This window comes from Ambystoma mexicanum, chromosome 3p (genome assembly GCF_040938575.1).
Source record: "Ambystoma mexicanum isolate Mex_15411 chromosome 3p, UKY_AmexF1_1, whole genome shotgun sequence".
Lineage (NCBI taxonomy): Eukaryota > Metazoa > Chordata > Amphibia > Caudata > Ambystomatidae > Ambystoma > Ambystoma mexicanum.
Genome location: NC_090925.1, coordinates 747,580,308 through 747,605,358, shown reverse-complemented (window position 1 = coordinate 747,605,358; position 25,051 = coordinate 747,580,308).

Sequence of the window (25,051 nt, the reverse complement as noted above, 5' to 3'; positions counted from 1 at the left end):
CCCCACTCCTGTCTCCCAGCGCCCCCACCCCCCAGCAGTGCAGGGGCAGCCTCGACCAGGCCCCCACTCATGTCTCCCAGCACCCCCACCCCCCAGCAGTGCAGGGGCACCCTCCACCAGGCCCCCACTCATGTCCAACTCATGTCTCCCATCACCCCACCCCCAGCATCCAGGGGCACCCTCCACCAGGCCCCCACTCATGTCTCCCAGCACCCCCACCCCCCCAGCAGTGCAGGGGCACCCTCCACCAGGCCCCCACTCATGTCTCCCAGCACCCCCTCCCCCCAGCAGTGCAGGGGCAGCCTCGACCAGGCCCCCACTCATGTCTCCCACCACCCCCACCCCCCAGCAGTGCAGGGGCACCCTCCACCAGGCCCCCACTCATGTCCAACTCATGTCTCCCATCACCCCCACCCCCCAGCATCCAGGGGCACCCTCCACCAGGCCCCCACTCATGTCTCCCAGCACCCCCACCCCCCAGCAGTGCAGGGGCACCCTCCACCAGGCCCCCACTCATGTCCCCCTGCAGCTCCACCCCCCAGCAGTGCAGGGTACCCTCCACCAGGCCCCCACCCATGTCCAACTCATGTCTCCCATCACCCCCACCCCCAGCATCCAGGGGCACCCTCCACCAGGCCCCCACTCATGTCTCCCAGCACCCCCACCCCCCAGCAGTGCAGGGGCACCCTCCACCAGGCCCCCACTCATGTCCCCCAGCACCCCCACCCCCAAGCAGTGCAGGACACCCTCCACCAGGCCTCCACTCGTGTCCAACTCATGTCTCCCATCACCCCCACCCCCCAGCATCCAGGGGCACCCTCCACCAGGCCCCCACTCATGTCTCCCAGCACCCCCACCCCCCAGCAGTGCAGGGGCACCCTCCACCAGGCCCCCACTCATGTCTCCCAGCACCCCCACCCCCAGCAGTGCAGGGGCACCCTCCACCAGGCCCCCACTCATGTCCCCCAGCACCCCCACCCCCCAGCAGTGCAGGGGCACCCTCCACCAGGCCCCCACTCATGTCTCTCTCCCAGCACCCTCACCCCCCAGCAGTGCAGGGCACCCTCCACCAAGCCCCCACTCATGTCTCCCACCACCCCCACCCCCAGCACTGTGGGGCAACCTCCACCAGGCCCCCACTCATGTCTCCCACCACCCCCACCCCCCAGCATCCAGGGGCACCCTCCACCAGGCCCCCACTCAGGTCTCCCAGCACCCCCACCCCCCAGCATCCAGGGGCACCCTCCACCAGGCCCCCACTCATGTCTCCCACCACCCCCATCCCCCAGCAGTGCAGGGGCAACCTCCACCAGGCCCCCACTCATGTCTCCCACCACCCCCAGCATCCAGGGGCACCCTCCACCCGGCCCCCACTCATGTCCCCTGCACCCCCAGCATCCAGGGGCACCCTCCACCAGGCCCCCACTCATGTCCCCCTGCACCCCCACCCACCAGCATCCAGGGGCACCCTCCACCAGGCCCCCACTCATGTCTCCCATCACCCCCACCCCCCAGCAGTGCAAGGCACCCTCCACCAGGCCCTCACACATCTCCCTGCACCCCCACCCCCCAGCATCCAGGGGCACCCTCCACCAGGCCCCCACTCATGTCTCCCATCACCCCCACCCACCAGCATCCAGGGGCACCCTCCACCAGGCCCCCACTCATGTGCCCCTGCTCCCCCACCCCCCAGCATCCAGGGGCACCCTCCACCAGGCCCCCACTCATGTCCCCCTGCACCTACACCCACCAGCATCCAGGGCCACCCTCCACCAGGCCCCCACTCATGTCCCCCTGCACCCCCACTCCCAGCATCCATGGGCACCCTCCACCAGGTCCCCACTCATGTCTCCCATCACCCCCACCCACCAGCATCCAGGGCCACCCTCCACCAGGCCCCCACTCATGTCCCCCTGCACCCCCACCCCCCAGCATCCAGGGGCACCCTCCACCAGGCCCCCACCCATGTCTCCCATCACCCCCACCCATCAGCATCCAGGGGCACCCTCCACCAGGCCCCCACTCATGTCCCCCTGCACCCCCACCCCCCCGGCATCCAGGGGCACCCTCCACCGGGCCCCCACCCATGTCTCCCATCACCCCCACCCACCAGCATCCAGGGCCACCCTCCACCAGGCCCCTACTCATGTCCCCTTGCACCCCACCCCCCAGCATCCAGGGGCACCCTCCACCAGGCCCCCACTCATGTCCCCCTGCACCCCCACCCCCCAGCATCCAGGGGCACCCTCCACCAGGCCCCCACTCATGTCTCCCATCACCCCCACCCACCAGCATCCAGGGCCACCCTCCACCAGGCCCCCACTCATGTCCCCCTGCAACCCCACCCCCCAGCATCCAGGAGCACCCTCCACCAGGCCCCCACTCATGTCCCCCTGCAACCCACCCCCCAGCATCCAGGGGCACCCTCCACCAGGCCCCCACTCATGTCTCCCATCACCCCCACCCACCAGCATCCAGGGGCACCCTCAACCAGGCCCCCACTCATGTCCCCCTGCACCCCACCCCCCAGCATCCAGGGGCACGCTCCACCAGGCCCCCACTCAGGTCTCCCATCACCCCCACCCCCCAGCCGTGCATGGCACCCTCCACCAGGCCCCCACACATGTCCCCCTGCACCCCCACCCACCAGCATGCAGGTGCATCTTCCACCAGGCCCCCACTCATGTCTCCCATCACCCCCACCCCCCAGCAGTGCAAGGCACCCTCCACCAGGCCCTCACACATCCCCCTGCACCCCCACCCCCCAGCATCCAGGGGCACCCTCCACCAGGCCCCCACTCATCTCTCCCATCACCCCCACCCACCAGCATCCAGGGGCACCCTCCACCAGGCCCCCACTCATGTGCCCCTGCTCCCCCACCCCCCAGCATCCAGGGGCACCCTCCACCAGGCCCCCACTCATGTCCCCCTGCACCTACACCCACCAGCATCCAGGGCCACCCTCCACCAGGCCCCCACTCATGTCCCCCTGCACCCCACCCCCCAGCATCCAGGGGCACCCTCCACCAGGCCCCCACTCATGTCCCCCTGCACCCCCACTCCCAGCATCCATGGGCACCCTCCACCAGGTCCCCACTCATGTCTCCCATCACCCCCACCCACCAGCATCCAGGGCCACCCTCCACCAGGCCCCCACTCATGTCCCCCTGCACCCCCACCCCCCAGCATCCAGGGGCACCCTCCACCAGGCCCCCACCCATGTCTCCCATCACCCCCACCCATCAGCATCCAGGGCCACCCTCCACCAGGCCCCCACTCATGTCCCCCTGCACCCCCACCCCCCCGGCATCCAGGGGCACCCTCCACCAGGCCCCCACTCATGTCCCCCTGCACCCCCACCCCCCAGCATCCAGGGGCACCCTCCACCAGGCCCCCACTCATGTCTCCCATCACCCCCACCTACCAGCATCCAGGGCCACCCTCCACCAGGCCCCCACTCATGTCCCCCTGCAACCCCACCCCTCAGCATCCAGGGGCACCCTCCACCAGGCCCCCACTCATGTCCCCCTGCAACCCACCCCCCAGCATCCAGGGGCACCCTCCACCAGGCCCCCACTCATGTCTCCCATCACCCCCACCCACCAGCATCCAGGGGCACCCTCCACCAGGCCCCCACTCATGTCCCCCTGCACCCCTACCCCCCAGCATCCAGGGGCACCCTCCACCAGGCCCCCACTCATGTCTCCCATCACCCCCACCCCCCAGCCGTGCAGGGCACCCTCCACCAGGCCCCCACACATGTCCCCCTGCACCCCCACCCCCCAGCATCCAGGGGCACCCTCCACCAGGCCCCCACTCATGTCGCCCATCAACCCACCCACCAGCATCCAGGGCCACCCTCCACCAGGCCCCCACGCATTTCCCCTTGCACCCCACCCCCCAGCATCCAGGGGCACCCTCCACCAGGCCCCCACTCATGTCCCCCTGCACCCCCACCCCCCAGCATCCAGGGGCACCCTCCACCAGGCCCCCACTCATGTCTCCCATCACCCCCACCCACCAGCATCCAGGGCCACCCTCCACCAGGCCCCCACTCATGTCCCCCTGCACCCCACCCCCCAGCATCCAGGGGCACCCTCCACCAGGCCCCCACTCATGTCTCCCATCACCCCCACCCCCCAGCCGTGCGATTTGCCTGGGTGCGTGTATTCCTGGGGTGTGCGGGTAGTCTCCCACGCGATACCAGCAGGCTATGTGTATTACGGGGTTGTTGGGAAGTTCCACACGTGATTGTCCTGGGTACGTGTATTTTGGGGTGCGTGTGAAGTTTCACACGCGATTTTGCAGGGTACGTGTATTTCGGTGTGCGCGTGAACTTCCACATGCGACTGGGCCTGTGAGAGTGGGGTACGTGTATTCCAGGGGTGGGCGGGAATATTTACTCGCGACTGGGCCTGGGAGAGCGTGTTACGTGTATTCCTGGGGTGGGCGGGAAGATTCACACGGTCACCTACAACGCGCCGAAAAATAAATGGTCCAATCGTGAAACATGTACGCCAGCATGAAGCAGGCGTATGTCGACCTGCGCAGCATAAAAGTGCGCGCAAGCAACAAACAAGCTCAGACGCCAGGATGAATATACCGTTCCTAGCAGCAGTGGCCGTGGGTTACCAAAGGAGGAGGAGGAGGAGAGTGAGGGCCCGAATTTTCACTCCCAGAACCAGCCTTTTTGGGATGCCTGATGACCAGGTGTATGGGAGGTACAGGTTTCCACCACACATAATACTGGACCTGGTCAGTGAGTGGGAGGATGACCTCACATCACCCACCCTGTGCTCCCAAGCACTCAGCCCCCTGGAGAAGGTCCTTAATGTAGTGCACTTCTTGGCCACTGGATCATTTCAGCGGACAAGTGCCATAGTGGGTGGGGTGTCACAGGCCACGCAGTCACGCTGCCTACACCAGGTCTTGAACATCATCACTGCACGCCCATCAGTCCGCAGGCACATATACCTGCCCAGGACACCTGCAGAAAGGCAGGCTGCCGCCCTGGATTTCTATGGTGTGGCACAATTCCCCAAAGTGCTAGGTGCCATTGACTGCACCCATGTGGCACCACGTCCCCCCAGGGCATCTGAGCACATCTATAGGAACCGCAAGCACTGGCATTCCATCAACGTGCAGGTAGTATGTAGTGCCAATGGAATCATCACCTCAGTATATGCCAACTATCCAGGGTCCAGCCACGACAGCTTCATTTACCGAATATCTACCCTAAGCCGGGACCTAGAAGCTGGGCGGCATTGTGGAAACAGAGAAATTGATATGAGGCCGGAAAGCCCAAAGGAAACACACCAACACAGGTTACAAAGAACATACAAAGTGCTTTATTCAAAAGCTACAACAATTACCAAAAAGTCAATTGACAAACGGATAGCTATTCGGCTCTCAGAATAACAGAACGAACTTTCAACGGTAGTTCGCTGCATTAGAGTGAGAGACCGTACATTGGGATACTCAGGTTTTTATACTTTTTAACCAGCTCTGGCCAACCCCCTCGCGGATTAACCATTCTTAGAACCAGTACTAGAGTTCGTTGCCAGGTCGATCCCATAATGTATGCATTTTGATCAGTTCCGCTGATACAGTTCATTTACACATACGTCAGGGATAGGACAAGGTCTCAGTTCGCGACCCCAACAAGTGGCCTGCAGGCATATTACTTATTCATGTGTGCGGAGGTCACAACGGCCAGAATCCCACTCGAAATGTCATTCGGCCTCCATTTTGATGTTCAGGGTGACTTCCACACTACAAGAGAACCTAAAATGGCGGCTAAATCCAAGATGGCGATTTACACAATACATTAAGGTCAAGACCTTGCAGCGGAATCCATTTACACAATGTTTTTTAGACAACTTGGCGTAGGCCAACACACATTCAAACAATGCGATAGGAGGTATATTATTTCGATTCCGACATACCCTCCTTTTGGCCTATGCCAAGTGCTAAACATTATTCCTAATACTTTTGAAAATAACTCCATGTGCTATCATCCATAGATTCTGCATCATTGTCTGTTATGTCTATAGCCATAAGGTCGTTCATAAAAACCTCTTGTAACATGAATTTTTTAGATGCTGTATCTGGGGCATATATTTTATGCCCTATTGTGCTCACTGCTTGGGCACAACATCCCCCTAACATTCCACATATACTTGGGAGGCATTGAAAACAGCAACAAAGGAATAGCAAGATCCCTAAAATAACCAGAATAACGGAAAGCACCTTCCAACCCCAAGATCGTAAGGAATCCCAGAACCAAGTACTAAGGCTCCAGTCTCCTACAGGGATATGTACTTCAGAACTGAGAGTATGTAAATTCTGAATTGCTTTAAAAATTGTTGGCGAGGAGTCTGGTACGAAAACACAGCAAGCGGACCCCACTAATTTGCATACTCCACCTCGTTCTGCCAAAATGACATCTAATGCCATCCGATTTTGAAGTGCTACCAATCTTATTGCTTTTTGCTCTAAGGTCATATTGTAGAGTATGTCCGTGGTGCGGTTGATCGTTCTCTCCAGTACCCTTGCTAATCCCCTAATGTTCTCTGAGTTTGTTATTTGTCCCCAAAAGGGCACAACTGATTTCGCTATGTCTCCCAATACTTGCCCAGGGGTATCTCCGTTGTCGTCTCGCCTTGGGCAAGCCTTAGAAACCTCCAATGTACTAGCTACAAATACCCCGGGTAACAATATTCCTAAATAACAAGTTCCCTGCCAATCCTTGGGCAACCAGGGAAATGCTAAACTACCAAAAACAAAATAAACAGGCCCACCTACATACAGAGGCCTGTTTTCCCCAGTCAAATTTACAACGTTTTTACAAGCTTCAAAATCTCCCATTGGCCTAGTGTCATTTCTCTGTACACAGAAGGGAACTGAGTCAGGACTATGATTTATAGAATAAGAAGGAGGTACAGCGTCCTTATTGCCTATCGGAGCCATTTTAAAGGAAATCAGAGTTTGAAAGGGAAGAGATAGTTTGTCAGACGGCCTAATAGAAGCGACGTTAGGTTTACTTCTATTTGCGAAAAGCGAGCATCCCAGGGGAGTCAATTCACGTTTCTCGAAATCATTCAGATTAGTTCCATCAAAGTTCCCTGAGATGCTATCATTCCATCGGCCAAAGAATAGTGCTCTAAGAGAGGCATAGCAAGCAGTCGTTAAAGGTAGAGGATGTATATAGCATCCCAGTCCCTTGTTCCCATGTTGCGGTAAATGAGTACAAATCCAACAATTACTCTTATTAAAAATGGCATGAGTAGCATTCATTACTATCATCATAGTGTTATTATGATACTTCTGTCTATGTTGGGACTCTCTAGGGGACAGAGTGTGAAGGTGTACAGAGGAAGTCAAAACAGTTGGTACAATCTCGGTCGGTAATAAAGGTTTCAAAGGATAGATTTCTTCAAATACCAAAGTCCTACAGCAGCAGTTGCAAAAATAACAATTATCATTATCAACACACAACAGTACGTTTTCGGGGCCCAGGCACATTGTTCATTGTTCGATTTGGTCACCCCCTTATTTACAAGTCCAGTGCGGGGAGCAGCGGTGAAGGTGGCAGGCATCGTAGTTTCTCAATCGACGACCCCAATGTTCCTTCCTGGCGATGCTACGGTTGCGCGATTTCTTAGTCCTTCCCAACCCTAGCCAGCAGAATCCCTTTTTGTTCAACAAAACTTTCTCATAACAAGACAATTTTCCAATCACTTCCTTTTTCCAGATGCACGAAACTCATGCTGTAGTTCTATTTCCTTGGTCGAAGGTTGTACCTGATGGTACCCAAAATTGTCTGGTCCGGAAGCAAAGTATCGTCACTTCCTTAGGGAAGTGACGTGTCGGTGGCGACGGAAGTCGCAGAGCTCGAAACAGTGTTTTCCGGAAGTGATTTTTCAAGGGAGTGCGAAGACGAAATGGACTGTTCCCCAAGCTCCTCAGGCTCAGAGAACTTCTCTGACGCACTCACAGCGCTGTTTGCTACTCCAAGATCAGAGACTGTAGCATCAGCGAGGGGTTCTGCTTCTTCTGTAACGTGTGGCGTCGGGTGAGGAAGTTTCTTGACGTGCGTCGCGTGAATCCAGTTCATCTTTCCAGCCACCCGCACTGCTGTCCTGGTGACCAACAACACCTGATGGGTTCCCCGCCAGCGAGGCGCGAGACAGGAAGACCTCTTGTAGGCCTTCACGAGGACCCAACTTCCAGGCTGTATATCGTGTCCTGGGCCTGTGAACCGTACAGGTAAAGCAGAATGCACCTGGTGATAAATAAAATACAGGTTTTTAGTTAACTGGTTACAGTAGTCTACAAGCAATACATTTTCCACCTCCCTCAGGGCTTTAGGTTTCGGGAGACCCCAAATGTTAGCAGGTCTCCCCATTACTACTTCAAATGGAGAAAGCCCAGTTCTAGTCTGAGGTGTGGTACGCATAGCTAATAACACAATAGGCAAAGCATCTGGCCATTTTAGTTTGGTATCAGCACATGTTTTTGCAAGTTTATTCTTTAAAATACCGTTGTGTCTTTCCACCAACCCAGCACTTTGAGGATGTCTAGCTGAATGAAATTGTTTCTCAATACATAGGGCTGTGCATATTTGCAAAATTACTGCTGCGATAAAATGAGGGCCATTATCCGACCAGATTATCCTCGGGAGCCCAAATTGGGGAAAGAATTCTTTTGCCATAATTTTTTGCAGTGGTCATGGCGGTAGCATCTTTGAAGGGGAAAGCCTCGACCCATTTACTGAAGGCACAAATAATTGCAAGAACATATTTTAGATTATTACATCGTTCCATCTCAATAAAATCAAAGTGGATGACCTCAAAGGGAACAGAAGGGGGCCCAAAGCTTCCCCTTGGAGTCACTGTCCCCTTACCCACATTGTGCTGTAGGCAGATCATACAGTTCTGGACGTGCCTCTTTGCAGTTTCCAGAATCTTGTCATTTACCCAAACCTGTTCTAACATGTTCGTGAACTGCTGGGCACACACATGCGTAGGACCGTGTGCCATCGTAACCATTGCCAATACATAAGAATCAGGAAGCAACCATTTCCCTTCGGATGTATCCACCCAACACCCTTCGTCATCCAGTTTCCCCATTCCTTCAGCCCACTTTTAGATTCTTCCATTGTGGCATCAGTTTGAATATCTCACACAGACCCAATACCTTCATCCATTATGCAAGCATCTCTCATTTCCCTCGAGGCATACATGTCCGTGCTAAGGTCTGTGGCCGTTTGTCTGGCTATCAAGTCTGCAAAAGCGTTCCGTTTGCCCACATCATCTATGACCTTGCGATGCGCTGCACATTTCATGATCGCTAACTGTTTAGGGAGTGAGAGTGCCAAAAGTAATTGCACTATCAAGGGGCCATGCTGGATCTTGGACCCATGTGAGGTCAGGAACCCTCTTTCTGACCAAAGCTTTCCAAAGTTGTGAGCCACCCCAAATGCGTACTGACTATCAGTATATATATTTACTCTTCGCCCTTGGGAAAGTTCACAAGCTCGGGTCAACGCTATAATCTCTGCGGCCTGCGCAGAGTTATGCGAAATTCTCTTAGTTTCGACAACTTTACTCAATGTAGTAACTGCATAAGCAGCTGTAGATGTACCATCCGAAAGTTTGAAGCAGTAGCCATCGCAAAACAGCTCCCCGTCGGCATTATCCAAGGGAGTATCTATGAGATCTATCCTCCCCTTCGTTTCTTGTTCAGTGGTATACAGGCAGTCATGTAATTCTTCGTCACCGCAAACAGTGTTTTGCGGGAAAGGTAAGAGTTCAGCCGGATTAAGAACACAACACCTCTTAATTTGGATGTGAGGGGCAAACGGAATCAGTTCATACCTTGTTAACCGCGCAGAGGTGAGGTGTTGCGTTTGGGTTCTGTTCAATAGAATATCAACAGAGTGAGGTACCATCAAAATCAAATCATGGCCTAGGACCATTCCCTCACTCTGTTTTACAGACGCGGCAGCAGCAGCGACAGCGCGCAAACATCTTGGCAAAGCGCATGCGACAGGATCAAGGGCGGAGGAGTAGTAGCCGCACGGCCTATTCTTCCCTCCGTGTTCCTGTGTTAACACAGCCAAAGACATCCATCACGTTCATGCACAAACAACACAAAGGCCTTGTCATAATTTGGAGTACCCAGAACCGGTGCCGAACATAGCGCGGTTTTGAGAAGCTCAAATGATCGTTGATGTTCCAATTCCCATGGCAGTGGCAGAGAAATGCCCTTCTTCGTCAAAGCCAACATCGGTTTTATAACTAGTGCGAAATTCGGGATCCACAACCTACAGTAAGAAGCCATACCTATCAGGGCTCTGACTTCCTTCTGTGTATTTGGAACAGACATGCCAGAAATGTGTTGTATTCTTTCAGGTGTCAATCTTCTCCCCTCCTTTGACAGGAGGTAGCCTAGATAGGCAACCTCCTGACAACAACATTGAAATTTTTTAAGCGAAGCTTTGTGACCATTTTTAGCTAGATGAACAAGCAACAGTACAGTGCCTTCTTTACAGGCACTCTCAGAGTCTGCAGCCAAAAGCAAATCGTCAACATATTGAAGCAGCGTGCAAGTAGGTGGCAATTCAAGGGTGTCGAGCTGCTCTTTCAAGGCTCTACTATAAATGCTGGGACTTTCAGTATATCCTTGGGGTGCCCTTGTAAATGTAAATGAGTGTCCCCCCAAGGTGAACGCAAACAGATATCTGCTTTCTTTATGTATAGGGATACTAAAGAAAGCGTTTTTTAAATCCACAATGCTGAAGTGCGTAGCCGTAGCAGGGATCATTGTCAATATCGTCGTCACATCAGGCACAATTGGAAATTGTGGGGCGACCACTCGGTTAATAGCACGAATATCAATTATGAACCGGTATGGAATTGCATTGTCGCCTTTCTTATATACGGGCAAGATCGGACTGTTACACAAACTACCTGTAATCTCCTCGATCACCCCACGATGTACAAAATCGGAGACAATGCATTTCAAAGCACGTTCCCCTTCGACTGATATTTTATACTGCAGAATGCGTGGCAGTTTCACCCCATGTTTCAAAACTATTTTAACAGGCTCAATCTGTAACTCTCCGACATCATTGTCGTCCACCGCCCACAAACATTCCGGGACAATGCTGAACTCGGGAGGTAAAGGTCGAATCAAGAACTGAGAATTAGGAAGTTGCTGTGGTGAAACCGTTAGTCGTACTCCATCCGAAGAACAATGAATTACTGCGAGCAACTTCCTTAACAAATTCAACCCCAGCAAATTCTCTCCACAGTTCGAAGTGAGAAGAAAAGGACAATGGTCCGTAAAGGGACCCAAAGAAACGGATACCGGTGCAGAAACCGGACAGACAGTTGGTATACCAGAAAACCCTACGGAGACATTTGTTTGCCCTGACAGTGGGATGTTAGGAACCCGAGAATGATCAATGGAGCACTTCTGTGCTCCAGTGTCAATCAAAAACTGGTGTTTCCTATTCCCTACTAATAATTCAACGTAGGGGCCTTTCTGATTAACAGGAATAGGTGAAGGTTCCAAACCCTGCTTCGGGCAATCCTAATGAAATAGAGCCTCATCAGAAGGAAGCTCTTCAGAAAGGTAGGCAGCAGAAGGATGATCAAATATGTTCCTCGAGTCCATACTCGAGGTCTGATTTTCCCGTGAAAAAGGTTGCTGAGAATCTTGTAAAAGCTGACCTCTATCAGGGCCCCCTGCTCCAGGGCGGCCCCTAGGTCGTCTACTCATACCCCCAAACGCACTGTTTGACCTCTGGCAAAGGACAGGACACTGTGCTCGCCAATGACCTTCCTGGCGACAATAAGCACATTGATTAATATTCACAGGACTCAAAGGAGCATTTCCTTTTGGGACGTACTGACCTCTAGTCTGTGTCGTGCCTCCTCTGGGGTTTCTAACAATTTGCTGTAATAATACTTTGGTTTTCAAATCTCCCTTTCTCTTTTCAATGTTTTCCTTCTCATTATTAACACGGTTCTCATAATACTGAGCCATGTTCAAAACCTCAGATTGAGATTTTGCCTGCCAAGCGCTCTCAGAGGACATAATCTGTGACTGGATGTCAGGTAACAATCCACGTACAAATTTGTCCACGAACAACCTCTTCCCCGACTTTGTACCTAAATCCTGTCCACTGAAGTCAGAAAATACCTGCTCGAATCTATTAAAAAATTCGGTAGCGCCTTCAGTTTTCCCTTGGACACAGGCCGTAAGCTTGTCCCAAATAATCCTTTTCTCTGGAATTATAGTTTTTAGTTTTGCAACAATTCTATCAGGCAAAGTAAGTATTACCTGTGGTGGTTTCTCACCAGCTGGCCTTTCTCCATTAATTCTAATCATATTAGCCCACGTATCTCCCAACCCCGGCACATCGCCTATTGTTTCCATACGTCTACGGGTAGGAGTACAGGGAATAACAAGTCAATGTCACTCAAGGTGAACACAGAGGACTGTAAAACGGACTCTATTTCTTTGTAAAACCCCGTCAGATTTTTCCTGATATCGGGGACTGATTGTCTAATTGTGTTCACTTCCTGTCGTGAAAACGGAACGTGAACAAATTGCGATACATAATGTGCAGGGATATCCACAGCGGGGGCACCAGTCCCCGCGTTGGCGGGTATCTCAACTTTTGGGACAAAGGTCGGAGGAACCTCTCTCATAGGCAACTGAGATATGGGTACCTCCGGCCGCTTACTAAGCAATAGGGCCAGGTCGAGCGCTAAGGCAGCTGTAGAAGTATCGGTTGAAAAAGCCCTTTTACAAATCCCCAATAATTCTATAGGGCAGCTAACCCTTTTTCTTACACATTCTTCTTGCAGGTGCTGTACCATCACCTGAATTACCTTTCTTTGCATTTCTACTGTATACTGACTATATGTGTCATATACTTCATCTGGCGGAATCGATGAATCTGAGATCAATCGAACCGCATCTTTGGTACAAATTGGTACTTCTTCAGGTGCCGATCTACGGCACGGAAGGAACCGTTTCTGTACATATATTCTATCGTCTTCGTCGTCCTCATCTCGTGATTTTTCGAAGTCTTTCCTAAACTCAAACAATCTTTCAACATGCCCATATTCTTTCTGCTCTGTGTCCCTCGACAGTGCCAAAGCATTCAGGTCTCTCACCCCTTGTGGAAGATCCGAATTTTGTAATCTACCCCACATCACACACAAATGAGTCCCCAACCCTTCGATAAAAACATTTTTCTCTGGAAAACTATTCAAATTAGATAATGTGGAAAAAACATTAGCTTGATCACCTTTCTCCATGCAATGCTTAGCCCATGCAAACAATTCCTGTTTCTTATCTGCAGAAACAGTACTACGAGTCACAATCTTTGATCCTGCACCTGGATCGACTTCAGTCAATACGGGGCCACTCGGGAGCGGAGGTATAGGTAAATTTAATAAAGGTGCAACTATCGGTGCAGAGGGAAGGGGCGGTGCGATAGGCGGAGGAACAACAACCAAAGGACTAGGAACAATAGGTTCTATAGGGGGAACAGGAATAACACCAGGAGCAACAGCAGGAATGGGAAGAGCGCCCAAAATAGGAGGAGGTGGCGCTGAGGCATCAGGCCTGCGTTCATTTAATAACTTCTCAATAAATTCTTCAGAAACATGGAAATCTTTAGAGGGGTAAATTTTCTGGATCCCGAGTGAAAAGGCTCTATCCATATTTTTAACTGATTCTGACCGCTTTTCTTTATCATATAATAATGCTTTTTCAGCGTTTGTTTTATGACGACGTGCATGTTTATCCCTACTTTTAAGCTGCTGTAATGCTTCTTTCTTCCAATTCTGTAACACATCAACGGCTGCTGGTCTAGCCTTTTTCTTTAACAAGATCGATTCTGAGTATTCAATACGGGGGATCTCAAAACTGCCGTTGATTGGCCACTGAAATTCGGAGGCATGTCTGGTCTGTCTGTGCCAAATATCATTAAATACTATGCTTCCAATGCCATACTTACAGTACATAGTACACGCCGGCGACCCCTCCTGTGGTGCCGGGTGGCTAAATTCCAAGGATTGTCGATCGCTGCGGAACAGAGCCCTAAAGCAGCTAGACAATTTCCCAGGCATTTCACAAAAAATTGGTGTTACCTGGTCAATAATTGTGTCTGCAGATACAATACGCCAAATTCAAATTGTCAGGGTTAAATTAAGAGCCTGGTCACGAATGCACCTGACCAAACCTAAGGAGGACCGTGCGGTTTACCAAAGAACTTACCTAACGAATTTTACCTTGTGTTTGGTGGTTTCGGCAAATCTGCCTGCCTCAAAATTGGACCCTCGTCAAGATGCCGTGTCAGACCACACGACTATCATCCAAGGATCGGATCGTGCAGCGCTGCCGAGGTATCGCGTCTCGATCGGTCGGGCCCGCAGAATCACACCGTCCGATCCCGGTTCGATAGTCTGCGTCAACCTTCAATGATCCGGCATCAATCTTGAGGGTCCCTATTCGGGCGCCAACTGTGGAAACAGAGAAATTGATATGAGGCCGGGAAGCCCAAAGGAAACACACCAACACAGGTTACAAAGAAGATACAAAGTGCTTTATTCAAAAGCTACAACAATTACCAAAAAGTCAATTGACAAACGGATAGCTATTCGGCTCTCAGAATAACAGAACGAACTTTCAACGGTAGTTCGCTGCATTAGAGTGAGAGACCGTACATTGGGATACTCAGGTTTTTATACTTTTTATCCAGCTCTGGCCAACCCCCTCGCGGGTTAACCATTCTTAGAACCAGGCCTAGAGTTCGTTGCCAGGTCGATCCCATAATGTATGCATTTTGATCAGTTCCGCTGATAGTTGATCATTTACACATAGGTCAGGGATAGGACAAGGTCTCAGTTCGCGACCCCAACAAGTGGCCTGCAGGCATATTACTTATTCATGTGTGCGGAGGTCACAACGGCCAGAATCCCACTCGAAATGTCATTCGGGCCTCCATTTTGATGTTCAGGGTGACTTCCACACTACAAGAGAACCTAAAATGGCGGCTAAATCCAAGATGGCGATTCACACAATACATTAAGGTCAAGACCTTGCCGCGGAATCTATTTACACAATGTTTTTTAGACAACTTGGCGTAGGCCAACACACATTCAAACAATGCGATAGGAGGTATAATATTATTTCGATTCCGACAGCATGGCGATACATGGCTGCTTGGTGAGTATGAATGCCACTGCACATGCATGCATGTCAGATGCAGAGTTATGTCACTACCCCACTAATGATACCCATCACTTCCTCACCAGGGGACAGTGCCTACCCACTGAGCACCCACATGATGATGCCAATTCGGAACCCCATCACGCCTCCCGAGGTAAGATACAACACAGCCCATATTGCAACCCAGGGCATAGTGAAGCGCACATTCGGAGTGCTCAAGTCACGCTTTCGCTCCCTTGACCGTTCTGGTGGGCAGCTGTTATATGTGCCCCGAGTAGTGTGCAGGATCATAGTGGCAGCATGTGTCCTGCACAATGTTGCAACATGCCGGGGCCTGGCTGTGGACATGGTGGTGCCCCCACATCCCCAACCACATGCATGCCCGCTGCGCATGGGAGGGGAAAGGGCACAAGGTGAGGCAGCCCGTACGCAGCTGGTGGCTAATTACTTCACATAGAAATCACACCACTGTGGAGTGCACACAGCCCTGGCACATACCATCTGATAAGCAATGATGACTCGACCTGACAATTATGACGAACAAAGGGACAGTCAACTGTCAGAACCATAGCAGCCTGAGATTGTTCATGTGGAAGTGTCACAATGTGTGCATCCCTACCTACACAAACACCACCAATGCACTGTCATCAAAAGACACACTTCCATGCTGCAGAAATGAATACCCACTTGCAAAATACTACATGAGAACAGTGCCATGTCACCCAACCCCTCCCCGGCACGGCCACACAACACAACACAACATGGCATGGCATGTCATGCAATGTGAGAGCAAACAAATTAATCCCCACAACATGCCCCAAGTGTCACCAACTACAGAGTCCCTAATGGAAACTGGCCACACATGAAATGCTCACAGTAATGCAGGATCTACAACACACATTATCAAATACTTACCAAGAATACCAATCACCTACACAACCTCCAACCTACCTTAAACATGACATTACAGACTTAAAAAATTGGTAGCCTCACTACCTGATAATGCCAGCACTTCGAACACTTCCAAATATACAGTGTTAGCGCCACGCAAGAGTGTAGGTGCACTGCTTACAACATGGACTCCAGTTCCAAGGTAGACCGCCTTGTGAAGACATGAGAAATGGACCTGCAAATTAGGAGGATGAGATGGATGCAGAGGCACATATCAATACACCATGCAGTGTACAATACAACAACAATATGCACTATGAATATATACACAGTATTGACTACAGACTGCCCACACATCAAATGGGAGCCCAACGTCACCATGTACATCAATGTCACTTGGGCACACCCTTTGCAAGCCCATGGAAACGGGAAGCAGGAGGGGTGTGTGTCACACAAACCCAAGCATCTGAACCAAATTCATGACAAGCCTGCATGTGCCCAGCCACAATACAGCGTATGCCCACGGGAGCCAGACAAGGCAACACACTGTCCAAAAAACAAAAAAAAGAAAAAAAAAAAGAAAAAAATCAAAAATGGCCATGAATGGGCCCGGGGGTGGGGGAGGCCACCCAGGAGGTCCGAGGACAGGGTGCACACCAAAACCCACCTGTGTGGATCTTGCGAAAAAACACACCTCCATGGGCTCATGGCCTGCACGGCTACCCTATTGTGAGAGAATCACTGCTGTCGCTCTCCTCACCCTCTGCAGCTGCATCAGGAGGTGGTGGCACTATGGCAGGCAGCCCACGCAAAGCCCTAGTCTGGTCCTCCATGGCAGCAAGCATGCGGGAGTGGAAGGTTTCGTTCTGGAGGATAATTGTGCGTAGGTCCCCATGCAACAACTCACGGGATGCCGGGACCTCCGCCCTCGTTGCCTGCATCTCAGCTGAGAGCGTACGTGTGAGACGCTCCAGCTGCTGTTCTGCCCACCTGTCCCTGTCGGACGCCAACATGTCCTCCCTGTGTGACTGGCAGATGGAGCCTGTTGCCTGCTCTAGTCGCTCCATCAGCCTTTCGGGGGGGACAATGGAAGTGGCCACCCTATCCATGGCCTGAGCCATCATCTCTGATGATGCTGTCTGTTGGGTTGCCATACCGTATATGGATTGCTCCCATGCGGTATTGCCAGGTGGCGTACGGCCACCACGTCGGCGGGCACCACACCTGTCTGGGGCAAGGCGAACTGCGCCTTGCTGTGCCGGCACTGCCTGAGGCTGCAGGACTGCATTCCCCCTCTGATCTGCTGGCCCAGGAACAGGATCAGATGTTGCGGAGTGTGACCCTGCATCCGTAACCGCTAAAGGCGTACCTGCCAACACTGACATCCCCATTGAGGGTTCTAACCCTGGTGCAGGTGGGCCAGACAGAACAGAATCCCTCCCAGGAACACTCACCTGCGACGGCACATAGGTCTCATCATCCGAATTGACACCTGAATACAGCTCGGGGGAGGTGCAGCCAGAGACACCCCTTGAGAGCACGACCTGCAGCAGTTGTGGGTTCTCACCCACCACCACACCACGTCCCTCACTGGTGGTCGGTCGGGCCTGAGACCTCTCCTGGGTCTGCACCATCTCCACAAACCCAGCAGTATCAAGTGCGTCATCCCCTGCAAAGACATGAAAGAAAACAAATGGAAACAGGCATTAGCACTATGGCACACAATTAGGGCTGAGAAGCTACAGAAACAGTACTTGATTGACACATGTCCCACATGACTAAAACCCGCCCATGCATGCACCGTCACTGCGTGTGAAGGGGAGGCAGATGGCACACATTGATGACACCAAGATGGAAGATGAACACATTTGCTGCATGCAGCCTAGCAGTGGCATCACACATTGGCCTGTGATTGGCAGGTCAAATACACATGCCATCACACAGATGGCATGTCCCCTAGCCATAAAGTGAAGAGGGAGAGGAGGGCACCAATTGTTCATTCAGTCTAGTTTGCTCATGAAATTGATTTTTTCATTGAAATGGTTCAAATGTTTAACCTGGAGCTGCCAGTCCAAAATGGTCCTATAGCACAGGGACATGTCTAAACAAATCATGTCCAGGAAACAAAGCCAGTCCACTGTACCATAGCCATGTCAGACATGTGACAATAGGACTGAGAAATGCCTAGTAAAAGTGGTGGTATGCAAACAATCTGCCTGAATAAACAGAGGAAAATAAGCAACAATGTTGTGGCAAGATGACACTTCAAGGGCAACTGGCGTGCTGTTGGGCTGGATGTCTAATGTTGGCAGAAGGGATACTGCTATACCCAAATGCTGGTGCGCAGAATGTATTGGATGCGGCACATGGGTGACCCAAACCACTCAGGCACACACACCCTCACCTGGCACCCAAACAGAAGCCCTCACACACACACCATGCACATGGATGACACACACATGCATGTGCACTCACCCGACAATGCCTCGTAATCTGCCAGTTCTCCCACGCCTTGGATCTGTTCCTCCGTGACGTAGGTCCCAGCAACCTGCTCATGTGGAGTGAGTTCTATGTCTTCTGCTGGAGACCCACCTCCAGTCACTAGAGTAGCGGCATGACTTGAGGCCAGCTTATTCTTTGCCCTGCGCTTCAGGTCATTCCAGCGCTTGTAGCATTCAGTAGCTGTGCGCCTCACGATTCCAAGGACACCTATGATGTCCGCGATGGTCTGCCAGTGTGCCTGACGTTGTGCAGGTGTGGTCTTGGATCCTGCAACAATCACCATTTCGCGGTCATGTGCGGACACATACTCTACAAGTGCATTCAGGTCGGCCTCATTGAAGCTGGGCTTCCTTGACGGGCCGGACTGTGTAGCCGTGTCTGGGGCATCAGCCTCTACTGGACGAGCACTCTTCCTCTTCCGCTTGGAAGGTGGTGGGGATCCTGAGTGTCCTATGCCACTCTGGACACTAGGGGCAGGAGCCCCGGTGGACTCTGTACTAGGAGTGTGGGATTGCACACTCAGCATGGGAGTTGGTGCAGGCATTAGCTCAAGTGTGATGGTGTCAGGGGGAATGTCAGCAGGATGGACTTGGACCGACACTGTCCTGGCTGGGTGTGTGAGAGGCGGGGTGGATGGTGCCGCAGCTGCCCCTGCAGCCTCCCCAGCCTGCCTACGCGGGGCAGCAGATGACCTAGCTGCCCCTGATCTACGTGGCCTGATGACACCAACATGCACCGGCGCATGTGGCTTAGACCTGCTGACCTGGAAGTCAGCCATGGAGTCACCCTGTGCCAGGTCTGGTTCCACAGTGGGCTGGTCCAACAAGGGCTGAGCATGGATGGTGTCAGCCACGTTACCCTCAACCGGGGGGGGCATGGGTGTCCCTGACTGTTCCTCCACACATGGGGGGCTAGGGCCACCCTGCAAGTCATGGCCACGTCCCCTACCAGATCCACCAAGGCCACCACTTGGGGCTCGGCCACCTTTGCCACCCTTACGGCTTGTTCGCCTCCCAGCCATGGCACTGATGTTATTGTGCCTATGGGAGTCGCTGTGAACTATTGTCCTGGGTAATTGGTGGTCAAAGGGGTTGGGTACCAGATGGTAATCGTACCCTAGTGCTCTAGCAAGGCTGTATGTCACCCCTGGGGAAAGATGACAGGTCACGCAACGCACAGGCACCCCAAAAAAGGGAAGTAATGTGCACGCAACCCCTCCTAGACCACGTGTGTGGAAAAATAAACCTGCACTACGCTGTGGCACCCAGAAACACAAGAATGAACATATGCGTGTCACACGCAGCCTAGAATGACCTCTGAAGGGGTATGCGACACACGGGGCAAGCACAGATGTTAAATACGTGCGCGACTCACCATCTGCCAGGAACAAAAGCTTGAAAAATATGCGCGTGTTGGCAACACCCCTGCCAAAAGAAGAATTGTACGCTGTCTGAGGAGACAGGACAAAATTAGAAGGGAACGCAGTTTGAGGAAACAGGCCCAGGAAAAAGAGGAAAAGAGAAAAAGCTGTCAGAGGTAACAGGGAGTACGAACTTGAAACGCTGTGAAGTAAATCGCACGTGACCGACAAGAAGTACAGATTTCACCCACTCGCTCTCCACGAAAAGCACGTACAAGGAAATGGCGTTCTACACGTACCTTTTATACACACGTCACAGACACGCATACGCGATGAGGCCATTTCCACCAATTACACGCTTTGACACTCGGACGTGTATCTTTTTTTTTTACACGCGCCATTCTCTACGGCCATGCGTCTGACGTCATAGCTGCGCATGGGGGCCTTTGGGCCAATGAAATCGCGTATGTGTGCAGACGCGCTTACGCGCTAAGGGCCTTTCCTCGAATTACACGCAGACGTGCAGGATTTTCACGTGCAAAATCACTCCGTATCAAGCTGGCCACGCATAAGCACACGGAAGACCACGCTCCTGCCCAGAGAGCCGATTTACTGCCCCCCAGAGCCCCGAGCACGCTCCCACCTGCCATCTGCTGCTGCCTGACTGCCTGCTGCCCACGTGCCCTGCCATTTGCTGCCTGCACATCAGCCAGGGGTGCTGTTACTGTGACCACCCCTGCTGGAACTGAAGACTCCCGACTGGGATTCCATCGCTCCACAGCCCAGCCCCAGGACCCAGTTGCCCACCCACTCCTGCGTCTGGGGTTGTCGTGTCGGGCACTGCAACATCTGGCACCACTGACAACCCCCAGCCAGAGAGGCAGAGGGGCACCAGCTTCAGTGCCAGGGAAGTTGGTGTCCTGGTGGAGCAAGTCCTGGGGCAGTATGATGCCCTCTTCGGAAGTGTGCGCGCCGACAAGGAAGGACGGACTCGGATCTGGACGTACATCGTGACTGCCATCAACGCGGAGGGGGTGGCAGTCCGCGACTTCCAACATGTCAAGAAGCGCTGGGAGGACTTCAGGCCCAGGACCCTCAACAAGGTCCGGCGCCTCTTGAAGGCAGCGGATGCTAAGGGGCACAGGGGCCACTTGTCGGAAGATCAGATGAGAGTCCTGGAACGCATATCCCCAGCGCTCCACGTCCAGGTCCTTGAGAGGCAGATCCGTCTGGAGTCGAGCGGTAAGTGTACATGCATCATGATTGTAAGCTGTGCGTGTGGTGATGTGCCAGTAGTGTGCAGGTTGCACTTCTGTTTGTATGGGGCAGAGTATGGGTGGGGGTGTACAGGGCCGTGAGGCTAACACATGCGAGGGCTGTCATGTGTGAGACATGGATGGTGCTTGTGTGTGTAGGCTTGCATACCAAATGCAGTTGTTTGGGCACACATGTTTGGATGAATGTGTATGTAAGTAGGCATGTTCGTGATGTCACGCATGTATGTTGTTTTCAGCTGCATGTATCAGCACTGTGTACATGTGCATGTGTGTGTATTTGACAAGGGTGCAACAGTGATGCAACATGGATGCATGTGACAGCGGGATGTGGAAGCCTGATTGGCATATGTGACATGGATGCCCATCTGAACACTGCGACAGTTGGCTGAGGTGTACACATGCATGCAAGTGTGGTGATGTGCGTGCATGTGTATTGCACTCCCTGTGTTGCATGTGATGTCTGGCTCACCTTTGCCTGCTCATGCTGTTGTATGTGTATGGATGGTGCTGGTAGTTGCGATATGGCTGTGGTATGGCTCATGTGTGCAAGTTGAAATTACATGTGTGTTGCCAATTGTGATGCCATGTCTGAGGTTTGCCAATGCCACTCATATGCAACTGTCATGTGTGTATGTGTCCATTGTACAGTGCCCTGGTGTCATGAGGCTGCCCCTGCACTGCTGGGGGGTGGGGGTGGTGGGAGACATGAGTGGGGGCCTGGTGGAGGGTGCTGTGCACTGCTGGGGGGTGAGGGTGATGGGAGACATGAGTGGGGGCCTAGTGGAGGGTGCCCCTAGATGCTGGGGGGTGGGGGTGATGGGAGACATGAGTTGGACATGAGTGGGGGCCTGGTGGAGGGTGCCCCTGGATGCTGGAGGGTGGGGGTGCTGGGAGACATGAGTGAGGGCCTGGTGGAGAGTGCCCCTGCACTGCTGGGCGGTGGGGGTGCTGGGAGACATGAGTGGGGGCCTGGTGGAGGGTGCCCTGCACTGCTGGGGGGTGGGGGTGATGGGAGACATGAGTGGGGGCCTGGTGGAGGGTGCTCCTGGATGCTGGGGGTGGGGGTGCTGGGAGACATGAGTGGGGGCCTGGTGGAGGGTGCCCCTGCACTGCTGGGGGTGGTGGGAGACATGAGTGGGGGCCTGGTGGAGGGTGCCCTGCACTGCTGGGTGGTGGGGGTGCAGGGGGACATGAGTGGGGGCCTGGTGGAGGGTGCCCCTAGATGCTGGGGGGTGGGGGTGATGGGAGACATGAGTTGGACATGAGTGAGGGCCTGGTGGAGGGTGCCCTGCACTGCTGGGGGTGGGGGTGGTGGGAGACATGAGTGGGGGCCTGGTGGAGGGTGCCCCTGGATGCTCGGGGGTGGGGGTGCAGGAGGACATGTGTGGGGGCCTGGTGGAGGGTGCCCTGCACTGCTGGGGGGTGGGGGTGCAGGGGGACATGAGTGGGGGCCTGGTGGAGGGTGCCCCTGGATGCTGGGGGCTGGGGGTGCTGGGAGACATGAGTGGGGGCCTGGTGGAGGGTGCCCTGCACTGCTGGGGGGTGGGGGTGCTGGGAGACATGAGTTGGACATGAGTGGGGGCCTGTTGGAGGGTGCCCCTGGGGGCTGGGGGTCCAGGGGGACATGCGTTGGTGGGCAGTAGTGCAAGGTGACATGTGGGTTGGCTGGGGGGCATGGGCATCGTGGATGGGCTGCCTGCGGGACATGTGCAGGGTAGGCCCCTGTGGTGTGGGCCGCCTACAGGGGCCGTGGAGGGTGTAGAGGGTACACCTGGGAGGACCCACACGTGCAATTCACGTGTGGTGCTCCCCGCGCACCCCTGGAATACACGTACCCTGATGGAATTGCGTGTGATACTTCCTGCGCAACCCTGTAATACACGTACCCTGCTGCTTTTGCGTGTGATACTTCCCGTGCACGCCTGGAATACACGTACCCTGATGGAATTGCGTGTGATACTTCCTGCGCAACCCTGTAATACAAGTACCCTGCTGCTTTTGCGTGTGATACTTCCCGCGCACCCCTGGAATACACGTACCCTGATGGAATCGCGTGTGATACTTCCCGCGCACCCCGGAAATGCACGTACCCTGCTGTTTTTGCGTGTGATACTTCACGCGCACCTCTGGAACACACGTGCCCTGATGGAATCGCGTGTGTTACTTCCCACGCACCCCTGATGTACACGTACCCAGGACAATCGCGTGTGAAACTTCCCGCGAACCACTGAAATACACGTTCCCCGCTTGGCGTTTGCTGTTTGGCAGCCCTGTGAACTGGTCCAGGGTTGGCGCAGCCCTTTGCGATGATTTGGGAATTTTGAAGGCTTTTCCTTGCGCGAGGGCGTTCTTGGGGGCGTAACTGGCGCTGCTGCAGGGTCGCTGCGCCACTCTGCGCCACGGCTGGTTTCAGAGGCTAAAATCCATGAATACGCTGTGCGATGAAAAGGATTTTTTCGCACGTGGCTGGCGCAGTGTATCGCACGGGGACACTGTGCGCCAGCCGCGTGCGCCACTTGTGTGCGAATTTCTATGAATTACCCTCTTGGTGTTTTGGGGCTTCTGGAAAAATGTATGGGACAAGATCTTTAATCTAGCATTGCATTGGAATCTGTCAATTCATGGTATGCCACTTATTTAAAAATATTGCAAAGGTGGGACCTTGACCACGTTAGGCTATTTAAAATGTTCTCAGAAAGCCACCCTACTTGCCCAAAAGTATTCAGTGACCCTTTAACATATTGCCAAATGTGATGGAGCTGGCCTTCCATTCAAATCTATTGTCCTGAACTTCTTGACTGGAATAATGATATAGTGATTATTTCATTGACGTTTCTTTTAGTCTTCTCCCAAAAGACAACGTCGGCGTCCACTATCTGTTTCCAAAGATATGGGAGGCCAGATAGAACTGATAGGTCACATAAGGTTTGGGATGTATGTTGTTATGCTGAAGCATCTTACATACATGACGCAAGATGATATTACAACTTTCTTAGGGGATTAGTGCATCTTTTTAGAAACACATTTAACTTTCTCCGATTTACTTCTGAAGTCGGTGGGGGAAGGCATCTTTTCAAGGCCAGTGAAAAGAAGATGATGGATTGGATACATCTTTCTTACTTGGAGGGTCTGGGCCTAGCAGCGTTGGATATTGGGGGCAGAGTTTGCTTTTTCATTTTCACTTTCCCCACCCCCTTCAGAAGGGGTTTGAGACTGCATAGCCTTTTTTTGGTTGTAGTGGGGTGTCTGGCAGTATGGAGAGACTGAGCAGGGGAGTAATCGTGCGGACACATTACAAAACAAATATTTTTGTTGGTCTCTTTAGGGTTACAAGTGTTGGTATCTAGGAGGAGTTGCAAGGTCACTTTGGTGTGGAGAAAATAGGGCACTTATAAGAACTATTTTCCATTAATGTTATGTACTACAAAAGGAACATTAAAAGCAAAGCTACATAACGAGAAAGGGAAATTTAAAAAAAAGAGACAAAAAAAGAGGAAATAGAAAATGGAAAAAACTAGACCCAGCTGGTGAATGGGGACAATATTAGGACGGGTCAGTGAGGGCGCAGGGAGGGGTATTCTTTTTTTTATGAGCTGGTAGTTCTTGCTTTGAGGAATGGATAAAGATAGACATCTGGGGGGTTATTTCTTAAGTTAGCGTTAACTGATTGTTGGAGCTGCTTTCTCTCTTCAGTCCTGTTGCAATCAAAATTTGAAAATGTCGCTATTGGGTGCAGAGTTTGTTTTCCATTTTGCCTTTCCCCGTC